Source organism: Nerophis ophidion, linkage group LG26 (assembly GCF_033978795.1).
Source record: "Nerophis ophidion isolate RoL-2023_Sa linkage group LG26, RoL_Noph_v1.0, whole genome shotgun sequence".
Lineage (NCBI taxonomy): Eukaryota > Metazoa > Chordata > Actinopteri > Syngnathiformes > Syngnathidae > Nerophis > Nerophis ophidion.
This window is the reverse complement of record NC_084636.1, coordinates 14,234,569-14,254,254: the sequence shown is the minus strand read 5'-3', so window position 1 is coordinate 14,254,254 and position 19,686 is coordinate 14,234,569. Positions and strand designations below refer to the sequence as shown.

Below are 19,686 nucleotides of genomic sequence, written 5' to 3'. Positions count from 1 at the left end.
CATAATTTTTTGCATAGCCGCTGCAATAGAGTGTACATGAGAGCGGTGGTGCGTGGGTGCCGTGATCTGTGTGGCGGAAAGTTTTCTATTATTATTAATACGTACATGTTAAAAGTGCAATTTGATTATGTGTACTTTATTTTTTTTTATTATTATTATTATCAAATCAACATAAAAAAACACAAGATACACTTACAATTAGTGCACAAACCCAAACAACAGCAGCGGTTCATAACATGTCCGGCGGGCTAGGTTGAAAAGCTTAATGGGCCTGCATTAATGTATTTACTATAATTGGTACTGATTTTTAACAGTTGGTTTTAAAAATTCATTTTGTACTTCATTATTTTATTTTATTTTAAGCCCTAAATGTTAGAATCTAACCCTCTTGTATTTAATTCATCCACTAAGGATTTATGTATTGTACAAAACAACATCTAGGTGTGCTTTCCGGGCTTGAATTGTTCACTTTCTTACTCGGTAATGTTTTGCATACTGATTGCGTGACATAGCCTGAAGGTGGACATTATTAAAGCGAGATATCATCTCTGCAGAGTTCCTGCTGGGCCCCCCAGGTCGCTGTCACTGAATGACAAACCCGCTTTGTTTGTGCTTTCACAACAATCCCTGGGCAATTATCTCCTTAGCATTTTTATCCGGGCAAGAAAAGAAAGGAAAACAAGAAATAATACGAAGAAATGCACTTCAAAAGGAAGAGGAAGGGAGAGAACAAGGGAGGGATCGGCAGAAAAACAAATAGTCAGGGCTCACAGTTGGACTTGGAAGGATGGGAGGTTGTCATTGTTGATGTTTGGTCTGCACCAACAACCTGCTCTCTTATTGGCTTACCTCACGTCAACATGTAATTGACTGGGAAACACTGGCAGCTCGAGGGGCTTTTTTTCATACAGAATGTTCCGGACCATTTCTATCGCTGATTGTAATTACACACGTGAGCATCTGCCGAACCTCCATTTTCTGACTCACGCCGCTTTTTATGGACTTCATCCTGGCTGTCCACGCACTTACAGATGACAAAAGCACTCAGGGACGCCCCTCAGCTTCAGCCGTAGAACCAAAACAGGCACGGAAAAAAAACCCTCTGGAGTAGCACATAACAAGGAGGCATGAATTGGATTTTTTTTTTCACCTTCTCGTTCATTCATTTTGTATGTGGGCGCCTTCTTACTTGTGGAATTTTGTTTACGCAACACGTTCCGCTCGAGGGCAGCCAGCCAGCAGGGGAAGCACGGTGTTTGCACTTTCCCTGCAGGTAAAAACACAGAGAAAAGCAAAATATTAAGAGTGTTTCCTGTAAAAGAACCACAAAAAAGATGACATTCCTGCACAGAGGAAATAATTACTATAAGGCGCACTGCACTTATTGTTGTGATTCGCTTCCCGGATCACATTTTGATTTCGGTTTTTGAGTCCTTTTGTATTCTTGGTTTTGGACTCTCCCGATTCTTAGTTTTTGCACTTCCTTGTTTGTTCCGTTACCATGGTTTCGCTTTTGTTCCACCTGCTCTGCTTTTTGACGCGCACCTGTGGTAATTGTTTACTTCCTTATTTAAAAGGGAACATTATCACCAGACCTATGTAAGTGTCAATATATACCTTGATGGTGCAGAAAAAAGACCATATATTTTTTTTACCGATTTCCGAACTCTAAATGGGTGAATTTTGGCGAATTATACGCCTTTCTGTTTATCCCTCATGTGGTGATGACGTCAGAACGTGACGTCTCTGAGGTAATACAGCCGCCATTTTCATTTTCAACATATTACAAACACCGGGTCTCAGCTCTGTTATTTTCCGTTTTTTCGACAATTTTTTGGAACCTTGGAGACATCATGCCTCGTCGGTGTGTTGTCGGAGGGTGTAACAACACTAACAGGGAGGGATACAAGTTGCACCACTGGCCCGAAGACGCGAAAGTGTCTGCCGCCAGACCCCCATTGAATGTACCAAAGTGTCTCCACATTTTACATGGCACAGAGATGTATGGATAACCTGCAGATGCATTCGCAACATTAAAGTCAAGGAAATCACAAAGGTGAGTTTTGTTGATGTTGACTGCCAGCTAATCGATGCCAGCATGCTACGCTAATCGACGCTAACATGCTATTTACCGGCCGTGCTAAAGCGGACATGGCATAGAGATGTATGGATAACCTGCAGATGCATTTGCAACGATAAAGTCAACTAAATCACAAAGGTGATTTTTGTTGATGTTGACTGCCAGCTAATGGATGCCAGCATGCTACGCTAATCGATGCTAACATGCTATTTACCGGCGGTGCTAAAGCAGACATGGCACAGAGATGTATGGATAACCTGCAGATGCATTTGCAACTATATTACGTTTTCTTCCACCCACATTTAATGCGAAAAAAACACTTACCAATCGACAGATTTAAGTTGCTCCAGTGTCAAGAGATGCGAAAGTCCTGATCGTTTGGTCCCCACATTTTACCGGCGATGCTAACGCAGCTATTCGGCCATGCTATGGCTATGAATAGCGTCAATAGCTATTCGCTCAATAGCTTCAGTTTCTTCTTCAATACTTTCATACTCCAACCATCTGTTTAACTACATGCGTAATCTGTTGAATCGCTTAAACCGCTGAAATCCGAGTCTGAATCCGAGCTAATGTCGCTATATCTTGCTGTGGTATCTGCCATTGTTTGTTTACATCGGCAGCACTGTATGACGTCACAGGGAAATGGATAGTCGCATCACAAATAGCGAAAATCAAGCACTTTAAATCTTTTTTTTTTAGGGCTATACGGGGACCGGTAAAATTTTGAAAAAAAATTCAAAAAAATACAACAAGCCACTGGGAACTGATTTTTATTATTTTAAACCCTTTTGAAATTGTGATAATGTTCCCCTTTAAGCCTGTCTACTCCCCTACATCGGACGTTGTATGGATCCGTTGTGGTGAAGAAGGAGCTGAGCCGGAAGGCAAAGCTGTCAATTTACCGGTCGATCTACGTTCCCATCCTCACCTATGGTCATGAGCTTTGGGTCATGACCGAAAGGATAAGATCACGGGTACAAGGGGCAGAAATAAGTTTCCTCCGTCGGGTGGCGGGGCCCTCCCTTAGAGATAGGGTGAGAATTTCTGCCATCCGGGAGGAGCTCAAAGTAAAGCTGCTGCTCCTCCACATCGAGAGGAGCCAGATGAGGTGGCTCGGGCATCTGGTCAGGATGCCACCCGAATGCCTCCCTGGAGAGGTGTTTAGGGCACGTCCAACCGGTAGGAGGCCACGGGGAAGACCCAGGACACGTTGGGAAGACTATGTCTCCCGGCTGGCCTCGGGAAGAGCTAGACTAAGTGGCTGGGGAGAGGGAAGTCTGGGCTTCCCTGCTTAGGCTGCTGTCCCCGCGACCCGACCTCGGATAAGCGGAAGATGATGGATGGATGGATGGATGGATGGATGGATGGATGGATACTCCCCTCATTCTACCTGGATCCTTTGTTTGCGGTAAGCAACTTTTACTAGACATTCCTATATTCCATGCTAAATTTCGCCTTGGCTTCCGTGTGCTCGGCACGTACATTTGGACTCTTCACTCACTGCTAAGTTTAGCTTTAGCTTCCCGTGCGTTCGGCACGCGTTTTCTTTTGTTTATTTCCTGCCAGTTTTTGTACCAGTGCTATTTATTTTATATATTAAACCAAGCTCTTACCTGCTATTCCTGTCCTTCTGGTCTTCGTGCATCTTGGGGTGACAAAACGCGCATCCAATATGCGCGCCCCATGTGACACTTACAATCCTTTCATTTTCTCAAAACTCGACAGTGCGCCTTATAACCCGGTGCACCTAATGTTCGGAATAATTTTGGTTGTGCTTACCAATCTCAAAGCTATTTTATTTGGTACATGTTGTAATGATAAGTGTGACCAGTAGATGGCAGTCATACATAAGAGATACATGTATGTTGCTACAGTTTGGTTACTATACAGGTTACGGAACGTAAATGAAGTCTTGTTGAAAATTTTTGGATGCATTTTTTAAGTGATTTAGAGGTAGAATTGGTTGCTCCCATTAGCTGCATTGCTACCTACCGAAAGGAGCCGATTATTACATGTTAGGATGCAGTAAAAAACAAAAACCTTTTGTTTTGTTGTTCTTCATAAGGATTGTAAACCATAGGCAAAATTCCAAAAAGTGCAGTTACCCCTTTAATACAAGTCCCAATTCCGTGAAAATTTAAATTTTCAGTGTGACATAAGAACTTGTTTTTAGTCAATAGATCTTCTGAAGGGGAAAAAAAAGGACTTTTGAGCATCACAAGTTTGTTCTAAGACACCTAACTCTTCAATATTAGTAAGAATAGTTACTAATCAGTTTCAATTAGTGTTGTGCCGATAACAAAATTATTTTGATACTATTCAGTACTTATCCATACGTTTCTAAATAAAGGGGACCACAAAAAATTGTATCAATGGCTTAATTTTAACAAAAAATCTTCCGCTACATTAAACATATGTTTCTTATTGCAAGTTTGTCCTTAAATAAAATAATGAACATACTAGACAACTTGTCTTTTATTAGTAACTAAACAAACAAAGGCTCCTAATTTAACGTATGCAGTAATATATTGTGTCATTTTCCATTCTACTATTTTGTCTACATTATGAGGGACAAACTGTAAAAATTGATTAATGGATTTGGAGGGCAGGTACTTTTCAGAGGCGGTATAGTACCGAATATGATTTATTAGTATCGCGGTACTATACTAACACCGGTATACCGTACAACCCTAGTTTAAATTACTAATTTTTAAGACCACTTTTGAGTTTTTAAAGCTTAAATATATTTATTTCACAAAATCTTACCAAGACAGTTTTGACTTGTTCCATTGGCGTATTTGTTTGCTCATTAGAAGCAAAGATAACTTGTATTCATTTTAATTTTTTTTATCTTTTTAAGAGGGGCATGTTTTCCGGTGGGCCTGTCAGTAGACTCCACATGGTAGCACTAAAAACCAGAACATCAATGACGGGGAGAAGACATTGTCGAAGTGGAGGCATGTAATTAAGACCGCTCAAAAAACGGCACATCCTAAGAAGACGGTCAGAAAGCAGCTGTAAAATATAATCCATGAAAAAGTACGTCCATTACATGTTACGTCGACCAGTGTTTTTCAACCACACTGGTGTACCGTGAGTTACAGTCTCGTGTGCCGTGGAAGATTATGTAATTTCACCTAATTGGGTTAAAAATATTTTTTGCAAACCAGTATTTATGATCCGCACATTGTTGAGTGTCGGTGCTGTCTAGAGATCGGCAGAGTAACCGTGTTATACTCTTCCATATCGGTAGGTGGCAGCAATTGCTCTGTATATGTCGAGAACATGGTTTGTCATGATCACAATATGCAGACGACAGCGGGAGGCAGTGTGCAGGTAAAAATATATCTAACGCTTAAACCTGTCACACATCGACTTGTATTTGTATTGCTTCTTCCACGCAAAGGATGATTGGCACGAGCCAGACGAGAGTGTGAGTACATATTTAATTTATTTAAACACTTTAATACAAAAACAGGAAAACAAAGGGTGCGCACAATGGCGGATAACAAACTAGACTATACTCAAAACAAAAACAGCACAAGGGCATGACTATACAAACGAACAAAAAACACTAACTTTGGCACAAAACAAACCAAAAAACTTGCACTGCAGCATAAATACAAAAAAACTCACGTGGCGTGGTCAAAACAACAAACAGCGTGGCAAGGCATGAAGGTCGGCAAGGTAAGGTAGGTAGGATAGTAGGTATTGTAGGTAAGGTACAGTTGCCAGACTGAACTATCAGGCAACTGTGGCTTAAATACTAGCAGTGATCATTGCAAACAGGTGTGAGGGCTGAGGACAGGGGCATGACTTGAGGGCAAGTTGAAAATCAATGAGTTGGCATGGAGACGAAAACAAACCGGGAAGTGCAAAACAGAACTGAGTGTCCGAAAAACTAAACGTAACATGACCAAAACAAAACATGAACCATCGGCGTGATAAAACCAGCAATAAACAAAAGGCATTGAAGCTCAAGGATGGCTATCCAAAATGAAAGTAAAACTGATCTTGTTGCAAAGTAAACAAAAACAGAATGCTGGACCACAGCAAAGACTTACAGGGTGTGCAGCAGACAGCGTCCACAAAGTACATCCGTACATGACAATCAACAACAAAATAGGCAATAGACAAGAACTAAAACACTACACACAAAAAAACAGCAAAAAACTCAAACTAAGTCACGGCGTGATGTGACAGGTGGTGACAGTACACCTACTTTGAGAAAAGAGCTATATTGATGCATGCTTGGCTATGGTTTGAATTCATAATTGCGAGAACGACTTTTTACTGCTGAGTCTAATGTTTTTAATGTTTTCTGCTGGTGGTTTGCCTCCGGATTTTTTCAATGAAAAAAAAAACGTGCCTCGCGTCACAAAAGGCTGAAAAACACTGACGTAAACCACATCAAGAAAGAAAAAAAAAATCATAACATGACCCCTTTTAAGTCAGTGGTTCACCATCATTTTCTGCCAAGCCACACGTGTGCTTGAAGACCTCCTTAGGCTAGGGAGAAGACATTGTTCTAAGCAAAGGAGGAGGAGAGATGGAGAGTATTTTATTAACCATCCTTCATCTGCATGTGCGCGCACACACACGCGCGCACACACACACACACACACACACTGCGGTACACTTTGTTCCCATCTGGACCTCAGTGGACGCGTCTCCTCGTAGGGCTTCATTAAACACAGCAGCAAGGCATGCTGGGTACACGGCGGAACTCTGCGGATGATCTTCGAATAGCTCGACATCGGATTCGACAGAAATAAAGCACTAAATTGTCACAGATTGGGTATAAAAGTGTTCAGTGAAGTTAGCAAGGTTGGGCTTTTTTTTCTTCCTGAAATTCTGGGGCAGGTTGAATTTGTTCCGTTGTGGCTCAAAGGGCAAAAAGTCCCTTCCTTCAAAATAAGAGACATGAGAATGTTTGCTGGAATGCGACTTTCTTGAACACAAAGTAGTTAGCTCTTTAGCGCCGCCCTAGTGGCTCTCTTTTCAGAGATGTGTGAAAATGCAAAAAGTTTTACTATGTAGGACAAACATGCTACAAACATAAATTGTTAGAAATCCCACTGTTTGTATTAAACATACTTCACTGATGAGAGTATTTGGTGAGCGCCGTTTTGTCCTAATTTCAGCGAACCTTGAACTCACCGTAGTTTGTTTACGTGTACAACAGTCTCGGACGCTGCCACAGAAAATTGGTTTCATGCCACTCCTTATTTGTCTCGTTTTGTCCACCAAACATTTTATGCTGTGCGTGAATACACAAAAGTGAGCTTTGTTGGTGTTATTGACTTGTGTGGAGTGCTTATCAGGCATATATTTGATTAGAACGTGTCAAAACACGAATTGGTATGTCAGACTTAGCCCTGTCTTGGTTTAACTCTTATCTTACTGATAGGATGCAGTGTGTCTCCCATAACAATGTGACCTCGGACTACGTTAAGGTAACGTGTGGAGTTCCCCAGGGTTCGGTCCTTGGCCCTGCACTCTTCAGCATCTACATGCTGCCGCTAGGTGACATTATACGCAAATACGGTGTTAGCTTTCACTGTTATGCTGATGACACCCAACTCTACATGCCCCTAAAGCTGACCAACACGCCGGATTCTAGTCAGCTGGAGGCGTGTCTTAATGAAATTAAACAATGGATGTCCGCTAACTTTTTGCAACTTAATGCCAAAAAAACGGAAATGCTGATTATCGGTCCTGCTAGACACCGAACTCTATTTAATAATGCAACTCTAACATTTGACAACCAAACAATTAAACAAGGCGACACGGTAAAGAATCTGGGTATTATCTTCGACCCAACTCTCTCCTTTGAGGCACACATTAAAAGCGTTACTAAAACGGCCTTCTTTCATCTCCGTAATATCGCTAAAATTCGCTCCATTCTGTCCACTAAAGACGCTGAGATCATTATCCATGCGTTTGTTACGTCTCGCCTCGACTACTGTAACGTATTATTTTCGGGTCTCCCCATGTCTAGCATTAAAAGATTACAGTTGGTACAAAATGCGGCTGCTAGACTTTTGACAAGAACAAGAAAGTTTGATCACATTACGCCTGTACTGGCTCACCTGCACTGGCTTCCTGTGCACTTAAGATGTGACTTTAAGGTTTTACTACTTACGTATAAAATACTACACGGTCTAGCTCCATCCTATCTTGCCGATTGTATTGTACCATATGTCCCGGCAAGAAATCTGCGTTCAAAGGACTCCGGCTTGTTAGTGATTCCCAAAGCCCAAAAAAAGTCTGCGGGCTATAGAGCGTTTTCCGTTCGGGCTCCAGTACTCTGGAATGCCCTCCCGGTAACAGTTCGAGATGCCACCTCAGTAGAAGCATTTAAGTCTCACCTTAAAACTCATTTGTATACTCTAGCCTTTAAATAGACTCCCTTTTTAGACCAGTTGATCTGCTGTTTCTTTTCTTTTTCTTCTATGTCCCACTCTCCCCTGTGGAGGGGGTCCGGTCCGATCCGGTGGCCATGTACTGCTTGCCTGTGTATCGGCTGGGGACATCTCTGCGCTGCTGATCCACCTCCGCTTGGGATGGTTTCCTGCTGGCTCCGCTGTGAACGGGACTCTCGCTGCTGTGTTGGATCCGCTTTGGACTGGACTCTCGCGACTGTGTTGGATCCATTGTGGATTGAACTTTCACAGTATCATGTTAGACCCGCTCGACATCCATTGCTTTCCTCCTCTCTAAGGTTCTCATAGTCATTATTGTCACCGACGTCCCACTGGGTCATTATTGTCACCGATGTCCCTCTGGGTCATTATTGTCACCGATGTCCCACTGGGTGTGAGTTTCCTTGCCCTTATGTGGGCCTATCGAGGATGTCGTGGTGGTTTGTGCAGCCCTTTGAGACACTAGTGATTTAGGGCTATATAAGTAAACATTGATTGATTGATTGATTGATATTTGGTCAGTGCAAGCTAATCCATGCTAACATGCTATTTAGGCTAGCTGTATGTACATATTGCATCATTATGCCTCGTTTGTTGGTAGATTTGAGCTCATTTAATTTCCTTTATTTGTGTACTTATTAGTAGATTGCACAGTAGAGTACATTTTCTGTACAATTGACCACTATAAGGTAACACTCGAATAAGTTTTTCAACTTGTTTAAGTCAGGGTCCTTGTTAATCAACATAGTTCTGAAAAACTGCCCGGTGATTCTCAAACTGTGGTATGTGTACCAAAACTGGTACACGGCCGTCATCTAGTGCGGGGATCGGCAATGCGCGGCTCTTTAGTGCCGCCCTAGTGGCTCCCTGGAGCTTTTTCAAAAATGTATGACGATTAAAAAAGATGAGGAAAAAAATATATTTTCAATTCTACTTTGGTATCTGTAGGAGGACAAAAATGACACAAACATTCCTAATTGTTAGAAATCCCACTGTTTACATTAAACATGCTTCACCGACGCACTCCAATTTCGGAAGTCCCTAAACGCACCGTAGTTTGTTTACATGTACAACTTTCCATGATGCTGCCACAGAAAGACGTGTTTTACACCACTCCTTCTTTGTCTCATTTTGTCCATCAAACGTTTTATACTGTGCGCGTATACACAAAGGTGAGCTTTGTTGATGTTATTGACTTGTGTGGAGTGCTAATCAGGCATATTTGGTCAGTGCATGACTGCAAGCTAATCGATGCTAACATGCTATTTAGGCTAGCTGTATGTATATATTGCATCATTATGCCTCGTTTGTAGGTAGATTTGAGCTCATTCAATTTCCTTTACTTGTGTCCTTATTAGTAGATTGCACAGTACATCACATTTTCTGTACAATTGACCACTAAAAGGTAACACTCGAAGAAGTTTTTCAACTTGTTTAAGTCGGGGTCCTTGTTAATCAACATAGTTCTGAAAAACTGACCGGTGATTCTCAAACTGTGGTATGTGTACCAAAAGTGGTACACGGCCGTCATCTAGTGCGGGGATCAGCAATGCGCGGCTCTTTGGTGCCGCCCTAGTGGCTCCCTGGAGCTTTTTCAAAAATATATGACGATTAAAAAAGATGAGGAAAAAAATACATTTTCAGTTCTACTTGTGTTTCTGTAGGAGGACAAAAATGACACAAACCTTTCTAATTGTTATAAATCCCACCGTTTACATTAAACATGCTTCACTGACGCACACCATTTTGTCCTACCAATTTCGGAAGTCCCTGAACGCACGGTAATTTTTTTACATGTACAAATTTCCATGATGCTGCCACAGAAAGACGTGTTTTACACCACTCCTTCTTTGTCTCATTTTGTCCATCAAACATTTTATACTGTGCGTGTATACACAAAGGTGAGCTTTGTTGATGTTATCGACTTGTGTGGCGTGCTAATCAGGAATATTTGGTCAGTGCCTGACTGCAAGCTAATCAATGCTAACATGCTATTTATGCTAGCTGTATGTACGTAACGCATCAGGTATATTTGTAGTTTCCGTTTCCTTTAACTTGAACACACACATCTTTACCTTTGGCCATTTTAAGCCAGTAATTTCCAGGAGTTATCACACCCTCTGAAAAGCCTCCGTTTTACTAAAAGTTTCTAATGTTGTAAAAATGTGTAGAATAAATATTACATTTCAGTATTTCTGTCAACAAAGATTTGCGTCAGCTTACAACACATAGTCATTTTGATAGTAGGCTATTATAGATAATATAGACACTTACATCATGTGTTGCCTTCATTATAAAACTTATATAAGGCTTTTAATTTTTTCAGACAGATTTTTGTTGTTGTATTTTTGCTCCAATATGGCTCTTTCAACACATTCGGTTTCCGAACCCTGATCTAGTGGTACTTTAACTTCTGTAGGCAATTATTTTTATGTGATTCATTACTTAAGTACAAAGTGTTATTTTTCTAGATTCAAACACAGTGTCACTGTTCAAACTGTATGTAATTTTGAGTATAACGTGTGGAGTTCCCCAAGGTTCGGTTCTTGGCCCTGCACTCTTCAGCATCTACATGCTGCCGCTAGGTGACATCATACGCAAATACGGTGTTAGCTTTCACTGCTATGCTGATGACAGCCAACTCTACATGCCCCTAAAACTGACCAACACGCCGGATTGCAGTCAGCTGGAGGCGTGTCTTAATGAAATTAAACAATGGATGTCTGCTAACTTTTTGCAACTCAACGCCAAAAAAACGGAAATGCTGATTATCGGTCCTGCTAGACACCGACCTCTATTTAATAATACCACTTTAACATTTGACAACCAAACAATTAAACAAGGCAACTCGGTAATGAATGTGGGTATTATCTTCGACCCAACTCTCTCGTTTGAGTCACACATCAAGAATGTTACTAAAACGGCCTTCTTTCATATCCGTAATATCGCTAAAATTTGTTCCATTTAGTCCACTAGCGACGCTAAGATAATTATTTATGCGTTCATTACGTCTCGTCTCGATTACTATAACTTATTATTATCGGGTCTCACTATGTCTAGCATTAAAAGATTACAGTTGGTACAAAAAGCGGCTGCTAGACTTTTGACAAGAACAAGAAAGTTTGATCACATTACGCCTGTACTGGCTCACCTGCACTGGCTTCCTGTGCACTTAAGATGTGACTTCAAGGTTTTACTACTTACGTATAAAATACTACCAGGTCTAGCTCCATCCTATCTTGCCGATTGTATTGTACCATATGTCCCGGCAAGAAATCTGCATTCAAAGGACTCCGGTTTATTAGTGATTCTCAGAGCCCCCAAAAAAGTCTGCGGGCTATAGAGCGTTGTCTATTCGGGCTCCAGTACTCTGGAATGCCCTCCCGGTAACAGTTCGAGATGCTACCTCAGTAGATACATTTAAGTCCCATCTTAAAACTTTATATACTCTAGCCTTTAAATAGACCCCCCGTTTACACCAGTTGATCTGCCGTTTCTCTTCTGCCAAACCTGTGCCCCCCTCTCCTTCGTGGAGGGGGGGGCACAGGTTTCCGCTCAGGAAGGTCTCCTGCTGGCCCCACTATGGACTGGACTCTGAATATTATGTTAGATCCACTATGGACTGGACTCTCACTATTATGTTGGATCCACTTTGGACTGGACTCTTACTATTATGTTAGATCCACTATGGACTGGACTCTCACAATATTATGCCAGATCCACTCGACGTCCATTGCACCGGTCACCCCCGGGGAGGAAGAGTCCCCACATCTGCGGTCCCCTCCAAGGTTTCTCATTGTCCCACTGGGTTGAGTTTTTCCTTGCCCTGATGTGGGCTCTGAGCCGAGGATGCCGTTGTGGCTTGTGCAGCCCTTTGAGACACTCGTGATTTAGGGCTATATAAGCAAACATTGATTGATTGAATGTTACAGTGCCCGAAAATATTAAATACGCCGCCTTGTTTTTAATGAATTAAAAACTTAGTCCTACTACGCTAATATGTTTTAATGTTGGTCATTATGGTGGTACTTAGGGAGCCCACTGTTTTCTGAGGTGGTACTTGGTGGAAAAAGTTTGAGAACCACTGCCCTAATTTAGGCACACGTGCAACCCCTTTGAAAGCACAGCTGTTGGATAAGACCTCCATCCCACTCAGCGAGTGACACACTGACGACGACACGTCACCATTGTCGTGTTCAAGGCCAAGAAAAAGATGAACCAGCATGAATCAGCGCTAACTAGAAAGGGATGTGCACGGCGGGGAAGGCCACACAAACTATAAACAATGAGGGAGTCACAATGGTCGGGGGACAAGATAAAGTAAATACTGACTAGTTTATGTCAAGACAATAATAAATAAATAATATTGGACTATCATACACATAGAGAGTGTATAAGTATAAGTCTTAAGACACCACAAGCGTTGGTGTTTTCTCATATTTGTACGACGTGAGACAGTACTTTTCTGGGTGAAAATCTGGATAAAAGTGCGGGTAAAGAATATTACGACATCAGGGGAACAATAATGGCACCACTCCAACTATGAACTTGCTAACAGATGGACAATCTAAGTTTATCAAGGTCTACGCTCTACTTCTAGAACAGGGGTCGGCAACCCAAAACGTTGAAAGAGCCATATCGGATTGAAAATAAAAACAAAAAATCTGTCTGGAGCCGCAAAAAATTAAAATCCGTATACAAGTCTTAAACGGAAGGCAACACATGATGAAAGTGTGTATATTAGCTATAATAGCCTACTATCAAAATGACTATGTCTTGCAGGCTGACACAAATCTTTGCTGACAAAAATGTTGGAATGTAATATTTATTTTACAAATTTTTACAACATTAGAAACCATTTGTAAAATGGAGGCTTCTCGGAAGGTGTGATAACTCCTGGAAATTACTGGCTTTTAATGGCCAAAGGTATAGATGTTTGTGTCTAAGTTAAAGGAAACAACAGGCTTCCTTCTTTTAATAGATTTCTTACAATATTTGTGTGGAGGGGGGCGTGGTCTGCGGGCCTGCCGCAGAACAGGGTGAGCAAGTACCGGCCTCGAAGACAACGACAGGTGAGTGGATGGCCCAGGTGGATCTTGTTATCAAATCACCTGTCGCCTTTATTAGCAGCAGCCAAGATGAGACACGGGGTAGGAGTTGGAGTGGAAACCAGAGAAAGAGAGAGAGGGACACGGACTTGGAAAAAGAAAGGCATTTTGCTGGAAAGCAAAAGCGGAGCAATCTGTATACAAATAAAGCAGTGTTGTACTCAGAAATCCGAGTTCTCGTGGCAGTGTATGGTGGTCCGAGGAACCCATTCGAGGGCAACCTCTACAATTTGCAAGTTAGGTAATGTTTGCTGTGGTCTGGGACAACATGGCACACAAACAACTATCTGAAATGCAACCAATGTTACATACGCATAATGTGTCATGACACATGCTAATATAAATTATGTACAAAAAGGATAAAAGTAACGGATATTAAAGGAGCTCAAATATATCTACAAATGAGGCATAATGATGCGATATGTACATACAGCTATTCTAAATTGCATGTTAGGATTGATTAGCTGCTTACACTCACCAAATATGCCTGATTCACACGCCAACAAGTCAATAACATCAACAAAGCGCAGCTTTGTGCATTCACACACAGCATAAAACTTTTGGTGGACAAAATGATACAAAGAAGGAGTGGAAGATTTTACATGGAAACAAATTGTTGCGTCACAGTCCACACTATGGTGAGTTCAAGAACCATCAAAATTAGTAGGACAAAACGAGGTTTACCAAATACTCATATTAAACATATTAAACAGTGGGCTTTCTAACAATTGGGAAGGTTTGTGTACTATACCACCGGTATATCGTACAACCTTAATTACTCGGGACTGAAATGGTCATACTGGAGCATTGCCAATGTCTCACCGAAACGGCACACGAAAAACAAGTAAAGGACATTTTCAGGCAAAATGTTTTAGTCAAAAAGCGAAAGAAGTACCACAGTGATGGTGAAAGTAAACCAACTCCGTTCAAAAAGGGGTCCTAATTAATAAGAGATATACTAGGGCTGGGCGATACATCGCGGATTTGTCTCTGTGCGATATAGAAAAAGACTATATTGTGATATTCGAGTATACGTTCTCACACAGTTGCTTTTTTAGCTGTGGGCATTACACTACAAACTCTTCCCACTCTTTCTTGTCTCCTTCTCACACACAGCAAGCGCACCTTCTTATATACAGAGAGGTAGCAGCATGGGTAACATTAGCTGTGATCCTAGTGGAGCCGTGCGAGTGGTAATACGAGAAAAAGAAGGTGCGAATCTGGTAACAAATGAAGGCAGAATTATTTCTGAAGAAAAACAGCAGGGGGGCCATCATCTGGCGGTGGTTTGGCTTCAAGTGGGACTATGTCGAATAGACAACTTTAATTTGTCAGGTGTGGGGCAAAAGTGTTGCTACAAAAAGTACCATCACTGCTAATATGTAGCATCACTTGAAAAGTCACCTGCTTGAGAATGAAGAGTGCTTACTCCGCATGTCAACATCTCCATTCAGTGCCACACGCCAACACCGTCAAAATGCAGAGGCAAACATTTCCAGTTCAACACCGTATGAAAAAAATACTCAACAACAAAAGGAGATAATGTTTGCAGTAACCTACCACATAGCAAAGGACATACACTATTTGATTTCCTATTATGCAGCTTATTATTATTTGACAGTTATTGAAATATCTTGTGTGACATCATGCACAAAAGTGCTGTTTATTTGTTTTAAACTATTGTCGTGGCGTTCTGTACAAAAAGTGCACTTTTAATTTAGTGTTGTTTTGATATGTCATCCTAGTGACATCATGCACAAAAGTGCACTAATAGATTGTTTTAAAATGTCTCTTGTCACTTTCTGTTTTGGAAATGACATGAATGTTTGTGCCACTGTTTAATAACTGTTTAATAAATATAGTTTGGGTTATTGGCTTAGTTGTGATTTCCTTCTCTGCATGAAAATTTAAAATGAGCATATATTAATGCAGTATGAAGAAGAATGTTTTAATGTAGACACATAGAATCACCATAGTGCTGTGATTATATGCTTCAAGTGTTCATTCAACTAAGGCAAAATATCGAGATGTATATCGTATATTGCGATATGCCCAAAAAGTATCGAGATATTTAAAAAAAGGCCATATCGCCCAGCCCTAAGATGCACACAACATTGCATGTATTGTAAAAGTAGACTTTGTCAGGACAATATGTAGGTCAAAGTAGACAACGAGACACACAGACATTGTCTTTCGTTTCATGACGAGTTGTGTTCCCCACTGGGGCATAAAAATGAGCACTAACAATAAAAGATGACACACATCAAAGATCATTCGTCATCTTTGAAAGCAGCCTGAGAGCCGCCATCACGCTGACAAACAAAAGGTCAGTTTGCATGAGGGCCTTAAGTCAACAGCCTGATTGACCCACTTCCAAGCGGCGTGGAGCACGCGGACACAGTCTGCAGGCGTGATGGAACAAGCGGCGTTATAAAATCGACACTTAATCACGTTGCACGTTAACGAGGGGAGGGAGAAGAAAACTCGCTGATTGATTCTTTGTACTTTCTGTGTTATTTCATTGATTACGAATGTCGTAGATTCCTCATTTCTCCCGCGGCAACAACTAGCAAAACTCCAGAGGCTCCTCTTCGTTTTGTGTCGTTTACTTGTGAACTTAATCATCCAAAAAGGTAAAACAATAACGACGTGGGAACAAATGAATGGCAAAACGAAGCGAGTTTGTTACGGTAAGAAAGAGTAAAGTCAAAAAACTGGGTGGCTTGATTCCAGCATACCTGACTGCCATTACCCACAATACATTGTGTCCAAAACCATCTTACCACACAGATCCTTCCGCCATATACCGTATTTCCTTGAATTGCCGCCGGGGCGCTAATTAATTTAAAACTTCTTCTCACTCTGGCGTTTACCAAAGGCATGCGGTAAAGGCAAGCATGCGCTAATTATTTTAAAACCTCTTCTCACTCCGGCTTTTACCAAAGGCATGCAGTAAACATTTGAGTGTGATGTAAGGATGCCATCATGAAAAGCACATTTAATTAAAAAAACGTTATTATGGTCTTACCTTTACTTATAAATGTAATCCATGCCAGCTCCTTCTGATCAAAAGCATCAATAACTTGTTTATCAAAGTCTTCCTTATCTTTCTTCAGTTTTAAAAGTCTCTCTGTCTCGATGTCTCCTGCTTCGATTGAAAGTCCACTTTAGAAAACTGTTTTATTTTAGATATGTAATCCTCCATGTTAAAAGTGCAAGCTAGAGGAAAAAATAAACGATCGCTGCTCACTCTTGCTGCTTGCTGTCACTTCTTCTGTAGCCGAGTAGTCGCAAGAAGGATCACTAGCGCCCTCTACCACCAGGAGGCGGGAGTCATTTAATGACTCATATTTGACACACGCAGCTATGGTATATTAATAAAACATAGCTGCTTACTGTTCTTTTTAGCATAATCAATAGCTTGGACTTTAAATCCTACTGAATAGCTCTTAATCTTCTTCCCTTTATGCGATTTCAAATTATTGAAATCAGCATCATCCATTTTGAAAATGACAGGTGAAGTGTCACTCGTGACGTGACGAGTTTGACCCGGTGGAAATTCTAGGCATATGCTAATTATTTAGCGAAACGAGTTCTACCTGGCGTTAATCCTGAGCCGGCGGTAATACTAAGCATGCGCTAATTATTTCGCAAAACGAGTTTGACCCTGCAGTAATTTTAGGCAGGCGCATGCTATATACCCGGTGGCAATTCAAGGAAATACGGTATGCAATTTAAACAGTTACGTCATCAAATTATTTATTCATCCATCCATTTTTTACCGCTTGTCCCTTTTTGTGGTTGCTAGAGACTATTTCAGCTGCAATCGGGCGGAAGGCGGGGTACACCCTGGACAAGTCGCCACCTCATCGCAGGACCAACACAGATAGATCGACAAAATTCACACTCACATACAAATAAAGTCTACCTTATAATTATTCTAAGCATGCACATAAAGTAAATAGTCCCGTTTTGGCTGAATAAACATAAAGCACCTTCCATAAAATGTAAATGAACTTAAACAGCATTTTGGCTCCTACAAATGTATTAATTCAAAACATGTTGCTAAATAATATTACAAACAATGCATCCATTTTCTTCCGCTTATCCGAGGTCGGGTCGCGGGGGCAGCAGCCTAAGCAGGGAAGCCCAGACTTCCCTCTCCCCAGCCACTTCGTCCAGCTCTTCCCGGGGGATCCCGAGGCATTTCCTAGGCCAACCGGGAGAAATAGTCTTCCCAACGTGTCCTGGGTCTTTCCCTTGGCCTTGGACATGCCCCAAACACTATTAAACTATTACAAACTATCCATTCATCCATTTTCTACCGCTTATCCCTCTGTGGCGATGCCATAGTTGATAAGCTTCTTTTTCTCTGTCTTCTTATTATGGGACATTCATTCTTGCTGGAGCCCATCTCAGCTGCAATCGGGTGGAAGGCGGCGTACACCCTGGACAAGTCGCCACCTCATCACAGGGCCAACACAGATAGACAAACAACATTCACACTCACATTCACACACTAGGGCCAATTTAGTGTTGCTAATCAACCTATCCCTAGCTGCATGTCTTTGGAGGTGGGAGGAATCCGGAGTAGCCGGAGGGAACCCACGCATTCACGGGGAGAACATGCAAACTCTGAATTAATGACAAATATTAATTATATTTGACCGCTCTGGCTGCAGTGCCCTCTGCTGGTTGTTCAGGGGAGTGTGTAGGTCACATTTATTTGTGCATCCGGTTTGTGGGAGGAATGTCTCATCGACACAAAAGTTAAAAAAGTGATCCACATATGCAAACTCAATACAAATACAAATTTTAAAAAATCAAGCAAGTTTATAATAAAATCTCAAAAATGTATTTACAAATACACGTTTATTCATACAAATTCTTGATTTATTTGTATGTCACATTTTTATATTTATAAATTTTAATTGTATATATTTTCATATATCAAAAATGTATTTACAAATACGCGTTTATTTATACAAGTTCAAGATTTATTTGTATGTCACATTTTTATATTTTAATTGTATATATTTTCAAATCTCAAAAATATATTTACAAATACACGTTTATTTATACAAACTCTTGATTTATTTGAATGTCACATTTTTATATTTATACTTTTTAATTGTATATATTTTCAAATCTCAAAAATATATTTACAAATATGCGTTTAGTTATACAAATTATTTATTTGTGTATCACATTTGTATTTGTATACTTTTTCATATATGCATATTTATTAATATGATATTGTGATATATAAGTTGATCCTGATGAGAGTGCGGAAATACGACCATGTCACAACCAACTCTCAAATACCTTCACTGGCTTCCTGTTCCACTCAGGATTGAATACAAAGTCTCCCTACTAACCCACCAGTGCCTTCATAGAAATGCCCCCCTCTACCTCAAAGAACTACTTACCCCCAAATCCTCCACACGACACCTACGCTTCAAACAGGCTAACCTCCTCCAACCTCCAAGGACAAAGCTACGAACTATGGGAGACGGGGATTTCTGCTCCGCCGCTCCCAGTCTGTGGAACGCTCTCCCTGACCACCTGAGGTCACCACAGACGGTGGATGCTTTTAAAAAAGGCTTAAAAAAAACTTATTTTTGAAAAAGCCTTTTTATAGATATATGCATAGTAGTTCTAGCTATTAGGCTGTTCTAGTTTTTATTATCTTTATGTGTATTATCTTTTTATTATTATTACTATTTTTAATACAATGTAACACTAAGAAGTTGTTTGCTCAATGTAAAGTCCTTTTTACAAATGAAGTGAAGTGAATTATATTTATATAGCACTTTTCTCTAGTGACTCAAAGCGTGTTTACACAGTGAAACCCAATATCTAAGTTACATTCAAACCAGTGTGGGTGGCACTGGGAGCAGGTGGGTAAAGTGTCTTGCCCAAGGACACAACGGCAGTGACTAGAGTGGCGGAAGAGGGGATCGAACCTGCAACCCTCAAGTTGCTGACACGGCCGCTCTACCAACCGAGCTGTACCACAAATAAAATCTATTACTATTAATATTATTATGATGTGAGACAATTCTACTTC

General features: G+C 40.9%; 1 long non-coding RNA gene across 1 annotated transcript in view; it reads right to left on the bottom strand.

Moving 5' to 3' along the window:
- Positions 1-371: 371 nt before the first annotated feature.
- Positions 372-19,686, bottom strand: part of LOC133543465 (uncharacterized) — a 30,713-nt gene continuing 11,398 nt past the window's right edge. Inside the window, exons 4-5 of the long non-coding RNA XR_009804387.1 lie at positions 1,190-1,267; positions 372-1,102 (exon numbers count right to left, since the gene is read on the bottom strand). This is a non-coding gene — a long non-coding RNA (uncharacterized LOC133543465). The remainder of the gene's footprint in view (positions 1,103-1,189; positions 1,268-19,686) is intronic.